General features: G+C 35.8%; 1 pseudogene; it reads left to right on the forward strand.

Moving 5' to 3' along the window:
• Positions 1 to 1278: 1278 nt before the first annotated feature.
• Positions 1279 to 3593, forward strand: LOC142517468 (uncharacterized; annotated as a pseudogene).
• Positions 3594 to 11382: the final 7789 nt, after the last annotated feature.

Raw genomic sequence — 11382 nt, forward strand, 5'->3', positions numbered from 1 at the left:
ATGTATATATTCTAGATTATTCTTTGTAACTCAGTGATCGTAATTATATATTTACAGATAGATAAATCTGAAAAAATTTTGTCTCGTTATAAAAAAAATAATCGATTCTTGTACATATAAGGTGAATCGTATCAAATAATTTAATATTTTGAAAACTCATACATTTAACTGATCATCTTTACTATATAATTAATTAACCATACGAGCCCATAAAATATGTTCATTAATGTTGAACAAAAACCAGTGTGAGACGATCTTATGGGTCGTATTTTGTGAGATAGATATCTTATTTTGGTCATTTACGAAAAATATTATTTTTTATGCTAAGAGTATTACTTTTTATTGTGAATATCGGTAGGGTTGATACGTCCAACAAATAAAGATTCGTGAGATCGTCTCACAAGAGAACTAGTCTTAATGTTGCTAATATATTTTTGGAGATGATATTTTTATTTTATATTTTGTTCCACTTGATTTTTTTTTAATTTTTGATAAAATTATCCTTATCTTGATGATTTTATTTCATCTTAATATATTCATTATTTCTAAATTTTTTTTCAAATTGGAAGATGTTTCGTACTTGTTTTAATAATTTATCACATATTTTCTTATTTTTCGTAAGATAAGAAAACTTAATTTATTTCCATTAATCATTATATTCAATTAAAATAAATATGAAACCTAACAATTATAGTATCTCAAATAAAATTTTATTTATTAAATTTATTATTTAAATATTTTTGTTAAATTATTCATTTAAAAAAGAGCTTAGATGAATTAATTTTTTAAATATATATACAGGCCATATCCATTGGACTAGCTTTCATTTCAGTTGGATTTTCATTTTTACCATTTGCACTTAATTCCACATTTTAGCAGAACCACTAGCAAAATCTCCATTACTCCATTCGGCCCATTAAATTTAGGTCCGGTTTCGATACACCATAACTATTTTATTTTGACCCGAAAACTACCTTATATATAAAAATATGATGTTTCGAGGACTATTCGTGAGATGAAATAATAAAATATGATAATAAACTGAAAAATATTGTAGAACCCGGGCCTGATGTAACAAAAATACGAAAATAATCCGTTAAATATAGTAAATATGTTGTAAAGTCAATGTATATTGTTAGCCGTCTTATTAGCCTCCTATACTCTAGCCTAAAATCAGTCAATGTATATTGTTAGTTTCCTGTTTTGTAGCCTAGGATTATGCTACAATCTTGAGGATATATTTGTGACGATTGAGAACGAGAAAGGAACGAAGAAAACATTCTTTCATGGTATCAGAGCATTAAGGTTTTTTTTTCTCAATCTCTTTCCGCTGCGCCCTAGCTGTGATTTCCGCCCCTCTTCTTCTTCTTTTCTTTCTTCCCTGTCGTTTGTCTTTCTCCGGCAACGATGTCTCAATCTAGAAATTTTCACCCAGCTCTTGCTGTCTCCAACATTAGGAATCATGTCCCTATTATTCTCGAGATGGAAAACGTGCAATACTCAACATGGGCGGAGTTGTTCAAGGTTCATGCACGTTCGAACAAGGTTATCCATCACATCATACCTCCTCCGGAAGACAAATCGAAGGCCACGGTCGAGGAGGAGGATGCCGACATGTGGGCTACTCTTGATGCCACGGTCTTGTCGTGGATTTACTCCACGATATCTAATGACCTTCTACACACCATCCTTGCACCCGATGCTACGGCACTGGAGGCTTGGAACCGTTTGCGAGACATTTTCCAAGACAATAAGCATTCCCGTGCGGTCACTCTTGAGCAACAATTTTCAACCACCAAGATGGAAAATTACCCAAATGTATCGGCATATTGTCAACGGCTAAAGTCCTTGGCCGATCAATTGAAGAATGTCGGGGCTCCGGTGTCTGAGAGTCGGTTGGTGCTTCAACTTGTCTCTGGTCTCACTACTCCGTAGCGTGGTGTGGGTACAATGATCCGACAAAGTGATCCCCTCCCTCTTTTTTATCAAGCCAGGTCCATGCTCACTCTTGAGGAATCGGGCTTAGCTAAGGAGGCGGCAATGGCGTCCGATTCTGCCATGGTCGTTGCTCCACATGAGGACGATGGCTCCTCCTTTGTTCCTTCTCATTCGGGACAGGGGAGGGTGCCGCAACATTCTGGCCGCAAACAACAATAGAATGGCCGGAAAAATTCAGGCGTCCGCGGCAATGGCAAGCAGAACAAGGGCGGCAATGGTGATCGTTTCGGCAAGGCTGGCCCGCCAGGACGGCCACCACAACAGCATCCATTCTGGGGGTGGGGTCCGTTTCCTAACTGGGGGTGGTCTCAGTGGGCTCCTCCCCCCTGCCCTATGCCTACCCAAGGATGGGCTCGCCCACCTACTGCCACCTTTGGGCCTGGGGTGTTGGGCCCACGCCCCAGCAGCAAGCATATCAGGCTTTCACTGCTCCTGTGGCTTCTTCTTTCAATGGTCAGACTGGTTCATATGTGCCTACAGACATTGCATCGGCTATGCACACCATGACTCTAAATCCACCAGATCCTACTTGGTATATGGACACCGGCTCTACATCACATATGACCACGTCAAATGGTAATCTCTCGTCTTATTTTCATTTGAGCAATCATAATTCTGATATTATTGTCGGAAATGGTCATTCAATTCCTATTAGTGGCTATGGTCATACCTGTTTGCCCTCTCCTAATCCTCCATTGTCCTTACAAAATGTTCTTCATGCTCCCAAAATAATCAAAAATATAATTTCTGTTAGGAAATTCACCACTGATAATTCTGTTTCGTTTGAATTTGATCCATTCGGTTTTTCTGTGAAGGATTTTCAGACGGGGATGCCTCTACTGAGGTGTGATAGTCAGGGTGACCTATATCCTCTCAAATCTATCCACAATCAAACTACTCCATCAACCTTTGCAGCCATCTCTTCCTCACTTTGGCATGATCGACTGGGTCATCCGGAAGCTCCTGTGTTAGATGCTCTTAGGATCAATAAAAGCATTGATTGTATTCGAAACACTAATTCTAGTATTTGTCGTTCTTGTGTGTTCGGAAAACATATTAAGTTGCCTTTTGCTTCTTCTACTTCGAGTACTTCTTTACCTTTTGATATTATTTATAGTGATATTTGGACTTCACCTATTCTGAGTTCTGCAGGGCATAGATATTACGTGTTATTTTTGGATGATTTTTTCTAATTTTTTGTGGACTTTTCCGTTGGGTCAAAAATCAGAGGTTTATGAGAAGTTTTTGATTTTTAGGGCTCATATTGTTAGCCAATTTGAACGTAATATTAAAACTATGCAATATGATAATGGGAGGGAATTTGACAATGGACTTTTTTGGGATTTCTGTAAGAAAAATGGTATGTCATTCCGTCTTTCTTGTCCTCACACCTCTCCTCAAAATGGGAAGGCCGAACGGAAAATTCGGTCTATCAATAATATCACTCGTACTCTTCTCTCTCATGCCTCCCTTCCCCCTTCCTTTTGGCATCATGCATTACAAATGGCAACATATCTTCTTAATATTCTTCCGAGCAAACTTTTGGGTAATAAGTTCCCTCTTCAAATTTTATATCAAAGGGTTCCCACATATTCTCATCTTCGGGTTTTTGGGTGTCTATGTTATCCTCTTATTTCTTCCACTAAAATCCATAAATTGCAGCCTCGATCTACTCCTTGTGTCTTTTTGGGTTTTCCACCTAATCATCGTGGTTGTAAATGCTATGATTTGTCATCCCGTCTAATTATCATTAGTCGCCATGTCATTTTTGATGAGAATGTCTTTCCCTATGCATTACTGCATTCCCCTTCGTCACATACATATGATTTTTTGGATAATGGTCTCTCTTCTTATGTCTTAGATCACCTTCAACAATCTGCGGCTCCTCTTCCAGCAGCTCCCCCCTCCCCAACCACTCCCCCTTCCGCATCTCCCATCTCTCCTACTACAATCCCTACTCCCCCTTCTGCCTCACGCACGGCCCGCCCCTCACCAGGCCCAGTCATTGCTCCTCCTCCCAATAATCTTCTTCCTAAGCCCACTATGGTAACTCGAAGTCAGCATGGTATTCACAAACCCAACCCAAAATACCAAGCATTACACAACACGGTTTCGCAGTCCCTTTTGCCTCGAAACCCAACAGCGGCACTTCGTGACCCAAATTGGAAAATGGCCATGGATGATGAATATCATGCTCTTATGAAAAATAAGACGTGGGATTTGGTGCCCCGAACTCCTGGTGTTAATGTTATTCGGTCTATGTGGATTTGTACTCACAAATTTAAATCTAACGGTGATTTTGTGAGGCATAAAGCCCGTCTTGTAGGTGATGGGAAAACTCAACAAGTTGGCATTGATTGTGGGGAAACTTTTAGTCCGATTGTCAAACCGGCAACTATTCACACTGTTCTCAGTCTTTATCTTTCTAAGGCATGGCCAATCCATCAATTGGATGTCAAGAATGTCTTCCTTCATGGTGAGCTTCAAGAAACAGTATATATGCATCAACCAGTGGGATATAGGAATCGTACCCATCCAGACTATGTTTGCCTCTTGCGTAAGTCTTTGTATGGGCTTAAGCAAGCTCCCAGAGCTTGGTATAAGCGCTTTGCTGATTTTGTTATCTCTATCGGTTTCACTAATAGTCGGTGTGACAACTCATTATTCATTTACAGCAAAAGGTCAAAAATGGCTTATATTTTATTATATGTTGATGACATTATTCTTACTGCTTCGTCTCATGCTCTCCGGTTCTTTATTATGGATCTTCTTAGTTCTGAATTTGCTATGAAAGATCTTGGTCCATTGAATTACTTTTTGGGTATTGCGGTGACTCGACATAAGGGTGGTATGTTCCTTTCTCAACGCACATATGCCGAAGATATAATTGAACGTGCCGGAATGATCTCTTGTAAATCATCGGCTACTCCAGTTGACACCAAATCAAAGGTTAGTGCTACATCTAGTGCTCCCTTTGATGATCCTTCTCTATATCGGAGTCTTGCAGGGGCTCTACAATACCTTACCTTCACGAGGCCGGATATCTCGTATGCCGTCCAACAGATTTGTCTACATATGCATGATCCAAGGATGGACCATATGTCTGCTCTCAAACGGATTATTAGATATGTTCAGGGTACATTAAATCATGGCCTACATTTGTATCCCTCATCTTTTTCCTCTCTAGTATTCTACACGGATGCGGATTGGGGTGGATGCCCTGATACGAGGAGATCTACATCTGATTATTGTGTATTTTTAGGGGACAACTTGGTCTCTTGGTCGTCAAAGCGTCAACCCACATTATCTCGTTCTAGTGCCGAGGCCGAGTATCGTGGGGTAGCGAATGTGGTTTCTGAGTCATGCTGGCTTCGAAACCTTCTCTTAGAGTTGCATTGTCCGGTTAAGAAAGCTACTTTGGTGTATTGTGACAATGTCAGTGCTATTTATTTGTCGGGTAATCCAGTTCAACATCAACGTACAAAGCATATAGAAATGGATATCCATTTTGTCTGAGAGAAGGTTGCACGAGGAGAAGTCCGCGTTCTCCATGTCCCCTCCCGTTATCAAATAACAGATATTTTCACTAAGGGTTTGCCACAGGTGTTATTTGAAGATTTTCGGGACAGTCTCAGCGTTCGTAAACCTCCCGTTTCAACTGCGGGGGAGTGTTAAATATAGTAAATATGTTGTAAAGTCAATGTATATTGATAGCCGTCTTATTAGCCTCCTATACTCTAGCCTAAAATCAGTCAATGTATATTGTTAGTTTCCTGTTTTGTAGCCTACGATTATGCTACAATCTTGAGGATATATTTGTGACGATTGAGAATGAGAAAGGAACGAAGAAAACATTCTTTCATAATCAATTATTCCGAAACCGGACGGGGCGAGCCTAAACGGTGTACAAGACGGGAGCAGACCTAAACGGGGCGGGCTGGCACGAAATTTGGGTTGCGGGCCAAGACGAGACGGGCCTAAACGGGGGGTAGAATTTTATATTTTAAGTTTGATATAAAAACTGGAATAAGTCTCATACGCCTCTAATCACTCTCTTATCTTATTTCTTCCTTATTTTTCTTCTCCGCCTCGCCTCTATCATTCACTCTGGTAAAATCTGAATCTCTGTGCTAATGTAGAAGATCAAGATTGAATGAAATTTAATGAGAATTGCTTTTATAGTATTTGTTTTAAGCACTTTACCTTTTATGGATTATGTTGTATGCTTTCTTAATGTCTTATTTCAATGTTTTTAAGTATTTTATGAAACTATTTGACTGAAATATATATTTATTCTTTGTTTACTGTGATACTGTGTATCATTTTTTCTTAACAAAATAAGCTGGTCGGTCTGCCTAACCCGCGGCCCAAGGTGGGTTGGACTGGGTTGGCCATTTAGAGGCCCGCCAAAATGGCAGGCTGGCCCGCCCGGCCCCGCCTAATGATGGGTTGCGGCGGGTGGCGGGCTGGCCCGTCCCACCGGCCTGTTTTGACATGTCTAATTTTATATTCGAGTTTTGCTAATGAATAAGAAATATTCCGAAAGAGATTTTTGCCTAACGAGTTCAACTCAGTTCGACTCTAGACCGATTAAACCGAAGCGAATAAATATTAGAAACAATAGTGGTAATCAAGAAGCTCATTAAATGCTTGCCTAGATGCTCTCGTGGTGTACCTTCTAATAACGTGGTGGAAGATGTCTGTTTTTTTTCCCTTGCGATGCAATAAGAAATTATATCGTCTCAAATTTTGCACCACACGATTACCAAAAAACATGGTTCCGCCCCTCGCTAATATTTTATATCATCTCTTCATTCCAAGGACTTTAATTATAGATCATGAACATAATAAGTTTAGGATAGGTGAAATATAGATAATGAGAATTTTAATTAAGAATAAATTATTTAGGTGATTTTATAAATATTACATCCTACATCCATCATAATCATATAAACTTCATTTCATTTTTCAGTTGTTCCGAATATATAGTTCAGTTTATACGTTTCTATCAACTAAGTTTTAGAAAACGTGTTAACGATTTTTTTGAATGAATTAAATAAAGATAAAATAGAAAGTTCGTATATATAGATTTACTTTTGCATTAATGATTTTTTTAATCAATGTGAAAACATAAACAAATTTATGTATTTGGGACGGGAGGAGTATCAATTAATGTAACACTAATTCATTTTGGAGTAACTATAATTTGCAAAAATGATATATATTTTATTTTTTTCAAAGGCGACAGTATTGGGTTTAACAAAGACCAGAGGAAGTGTTCAACTCAAGAAGACAAGAAAAAGAAGCTCGGAATCATGTGAAGAACAATTAATGCGAGGAGTTTAGGGTTTGTACAGCCACCATTTCTATATTAATTTTCTCTCTCGAAATGGGTTTACATTTATTATATGTTTTTTTTTGAATTTCATGTCAGATTATTAATTTCTTGGTCGGGGTTTTGCTGATTCATGCATTAATCTTCGACATGAGTATCTTGCTATTTTTTATTGGTGGAATCAGCCATGCAACGTGTGTTGTTCAGAAAACTCGATCGTCCGCTATGTTTTGATATCGTATCCACAATTTCAGTATCAATAATTTTATATTTTTAGAAGAGTATGTATATTGTGAAACGATCTTGTGCATCTATTATTTTTAAAAATAATACATTTCGTGGGTTGAGTCGGGTCGGAGATGCGTCTCACAAAATTTGTCTGTAAGACGGTTTTATAGGATTTTTCGCTATAAAAATGGGAAAAATATAATTTAAATTCCGTGAGTTGTTTCTTTTCTATTTCCGGTCAAATTTTGGTTTTAATCTAATATGTTCTTCATTATTTTCCATTTTTAGCCATTTTTTGTCGGAGTTGTGATATAGCGATGAGCTCAGCTACTAAGTAATGTTTGGTGTCACGTCATCTATTTCCGACACCACTTCATTACTCCGATGAAAAATGATTAAAAATAAAATACAACTTTTTTTTTTTTATTAAGACTGAACTTTAGTGACTTATTGAACTGAATTTTTTTAAAAAATGATCAAGTTATCATACAAAATAATAGCTCCCCTATACAAAAATTGTGTGCTGATAATAATATATTTCATTGGAATGTCTTTGTAATTCATCTTGAAAGATTAAATAGTCTTCATTTATGTGTTGAGAAATGGGAAATTCTATGATCTGTGTATTTTGAGAATTTGTACATGATACCAAGAGTAAGGTCAAATTTATGCTAAAGGTTTTTTTTTAAGTTTCCAATTTTCAATTGTATCATTCTATAATTAATTAAACAAAATAATTTTACACTAACTTTTAAAATTTTATATTAATAATGTCATTTGCCATTTTAAACCTCTTTTTTTTAATTTTAGTTATATTATCTATAAAATTTATTAATTAATAACTTTACACTAATATTGAATTATCAACCTACAATTCGCATATCCAACAGCTCATTCATGTGGGAACAAAATGAATGTACAAATTAATTGTAAACTCTGCAACTTCATCAGTGTAGATTCAAAAACAGAGCAATCACCATATTAATAATGATAGAAAGCATAAAATCAAATTGACCAAAGATTTATTTATATATTCTGCCAAACTCATGAGATTTCCCCCACTGATATATATAAATTTGATATGTTGTCCAACAATCATTTTCACTTTTGTGCTTACCGCTGAGATGACACTTATAAAATAAATAATTAAAATTGAAATTATTTGCACGTAGCCTATCAAACTCATTTTTAAATAATTCATAATTCAAAGGAGAAATACAAGTAACCCACACACCATATTTATAGACACACACGAATACACATGTCAACGTATTTCTAATATACCATCGTATTTTTCAATATCTTGTCAACACTTTGCCGAACTAAGACAAAAAAGAGCCTAAGTTATAGGCCAATAACCGATATTGACCAGTTAAATGATCAAAACTCAAAATAAACAAACTTCTAATAGTTCCATACACACAGACACACACATGTGTGTGTATTATGTAATGGTTCGTGCATCTAAAAAATTAAATAAGAGACAACTTCTGTCGTTTTGTAACCCCGATTTATTTACAATTTCTTGCTTAGAATAAGTAAAAATAACATTAACCCCAAAAAAGTGCAAAAATCCACGTTTTGACTCTAAAGCTTCTGAAAATAGAAGAATCCACAGAATTTCGAGGACTACGTCTTTTACTAGATAATAATAATAATAATTAATATGTCTGTCACTTGAGTTATGACTACCTCGTGAACGGATGTATGCTTTAGATATAATTTCCCATTCATAGAATGTGATGTATATGTGTAAATATAGATTCAGTTGTGAAGGAAATAGGGTAAATTTTGAAGACTCATTTCAAGCTCAGAAAAGTGAAGGGAATAATTGAGAATATGATGTAGAAGATCGCCAATTTCACGCTAAGAAGAGAAGAAAGCTTCTCCTTCCGCTTGGAAATTCATGATTCTCGGCCGTGCTCTTTCCCGTGAACAAAATTCATGATTACACATATGGCTTATTTTACATATATAGTCCTTTGATCTCCATGCATGGTAATGAATATTATCAGAATTTGAGTAAATTATATATCTGATTTTTTTAATAATTTACCATTATTCACTTTTGAACTTCCTTCTATATATATATATATATATATATATATATATATTAAGAATACACAAACTTTCTACAGCACCAATTTTGGGGCCCAAAGACGATAGTGTTCCCATGGATGTTTGCCTTGACAAACATTCACGTTGAGTTGCTCCTTTTGACGACATAGACTAGGGTTTCAAATTAATAAACAAATTAAATCGGTTTTTTTTTTTTTGGCAAAAAGTAAAAAGATTAAATTCAAGGTTAACCTATAAATGTTAATTTCTAATCATAACTAATAAAAGATTCACATTTATAGAGGACGTGGTAGACAACAAAATTAATTATTTTTTATTTTATATTGTCAACCAATGGAAGAATTTCTCGACGGTCAAAATTTTGATATAATATAAATAAGAAAGTGTACGTCCTTCCCACCATGGAACCACATTTTACATGGAGCACCCCAAAACTAATTTAAAAGTCACCTACTTTTACCAAGTGAAGGGTGTGGTTAGGGTGGTTGAAACTTGAGAATTATTGCTAATTAAATAAAAAAAAAGTCTCCAACTTGAAAAGGTGTGGGTGAATATTTTTTTATGGTTACTTTTATTATTGTCGAGTAGTAAAATAACTTTGAGATATTTGATCCTGCTCGAGTCTAATTAAGACCGAGAAGACATATTCTAGTTCATGAAGGAAATTGACGGAGGCACGAAGCCTTATGACTTATGGCTCTATCTCCGCAACTAACTATGTTTGAGCAACCTCAGTTAATCTTGTATTTTTTTATAAGAATCAATACGATCTTTATAAGACGACGTACGTACGTGCAACTCGATATGCCCCGGAGATGGGCTAGCCATAGTGCAGGGTAAGGACGTGGGAAGAACGCAATCCCGAGGTCTTGAGTTAAACGCAAAAATATATGGGAATATGATGCGATGCAGTCCTTAGTTTGACTCATATGGATGAATATACGGTAAGAGAAAGCTATAATTTTAATCATATATATTATTCTCTTTGTGATGATTTTTGGTTTTTCATTTTTAAAATTTCAATCTTATAAACCTGTTATCTCATTTTTTGTTAAAAAAATTTGATTTTTTTTCGACATAGCGTTGATGTGATACTGACATAATACAGACATAGCGCTAATGTGTGTAAAGTCACACTAGGGATATAAACAGGCTGAGCTGAGCCGAACAATAGCAGGCTCGAGATCGACTTGTTTAAGGTAAACATAGGCTCGAGCTCAGCTCGTTTTGAAATTACTAAGCTCGCGAATAGCTCGAGCTCTGCATGTTAATAACTCGTTTATCATGTTAAATGAGTCATGCTGGATTTCGTTAAACAAACTCATTTTTGAGCTCGAACATTCTTATATCTATTTAAGAGGTGTGATTCTCCTTTTATAATTTTCAGTCACTCCCATTTTATTAAGTTAATCGATCCAAGCTTCGAACAACTTGCGAACGACTTGGTTCATTTACATCCATAAGTTACATCAACACTTCCACAAAAAAAGAGAGTAAATTTATTGTAAATTAAAATATACATGGTAAAGATTAAAATATGACAATATAGAAGACAAAAATAACAAAAAATCAAATATATAAAATCAAAATTATAATCTCTGTACATTAAATATATATGACGATATGATGATTCACTAAATTAATTGAAGAAAAATATATAGCCAAATATTACTTACTATGTATTAGAATTTCATAATTATAAGATAATATACAAATATTTGGAAGTCAACATCTACTAACTT

Source organism: Primulina tabacum, chromosome 1 (genome assembly GCF_025594145.1).
Source record: "Primulina tabacum isolate GXHZ01 chromosome 1, ASM2559414v2, whole genome shotgun sequence".
Classification (NCBI taxonomy): Eukaryota; Viridiplantae; Streptophyta; class Magnoliopsida; order Lamiales; family Gesneriaceae; genus Primulina; species Primulina tabacum.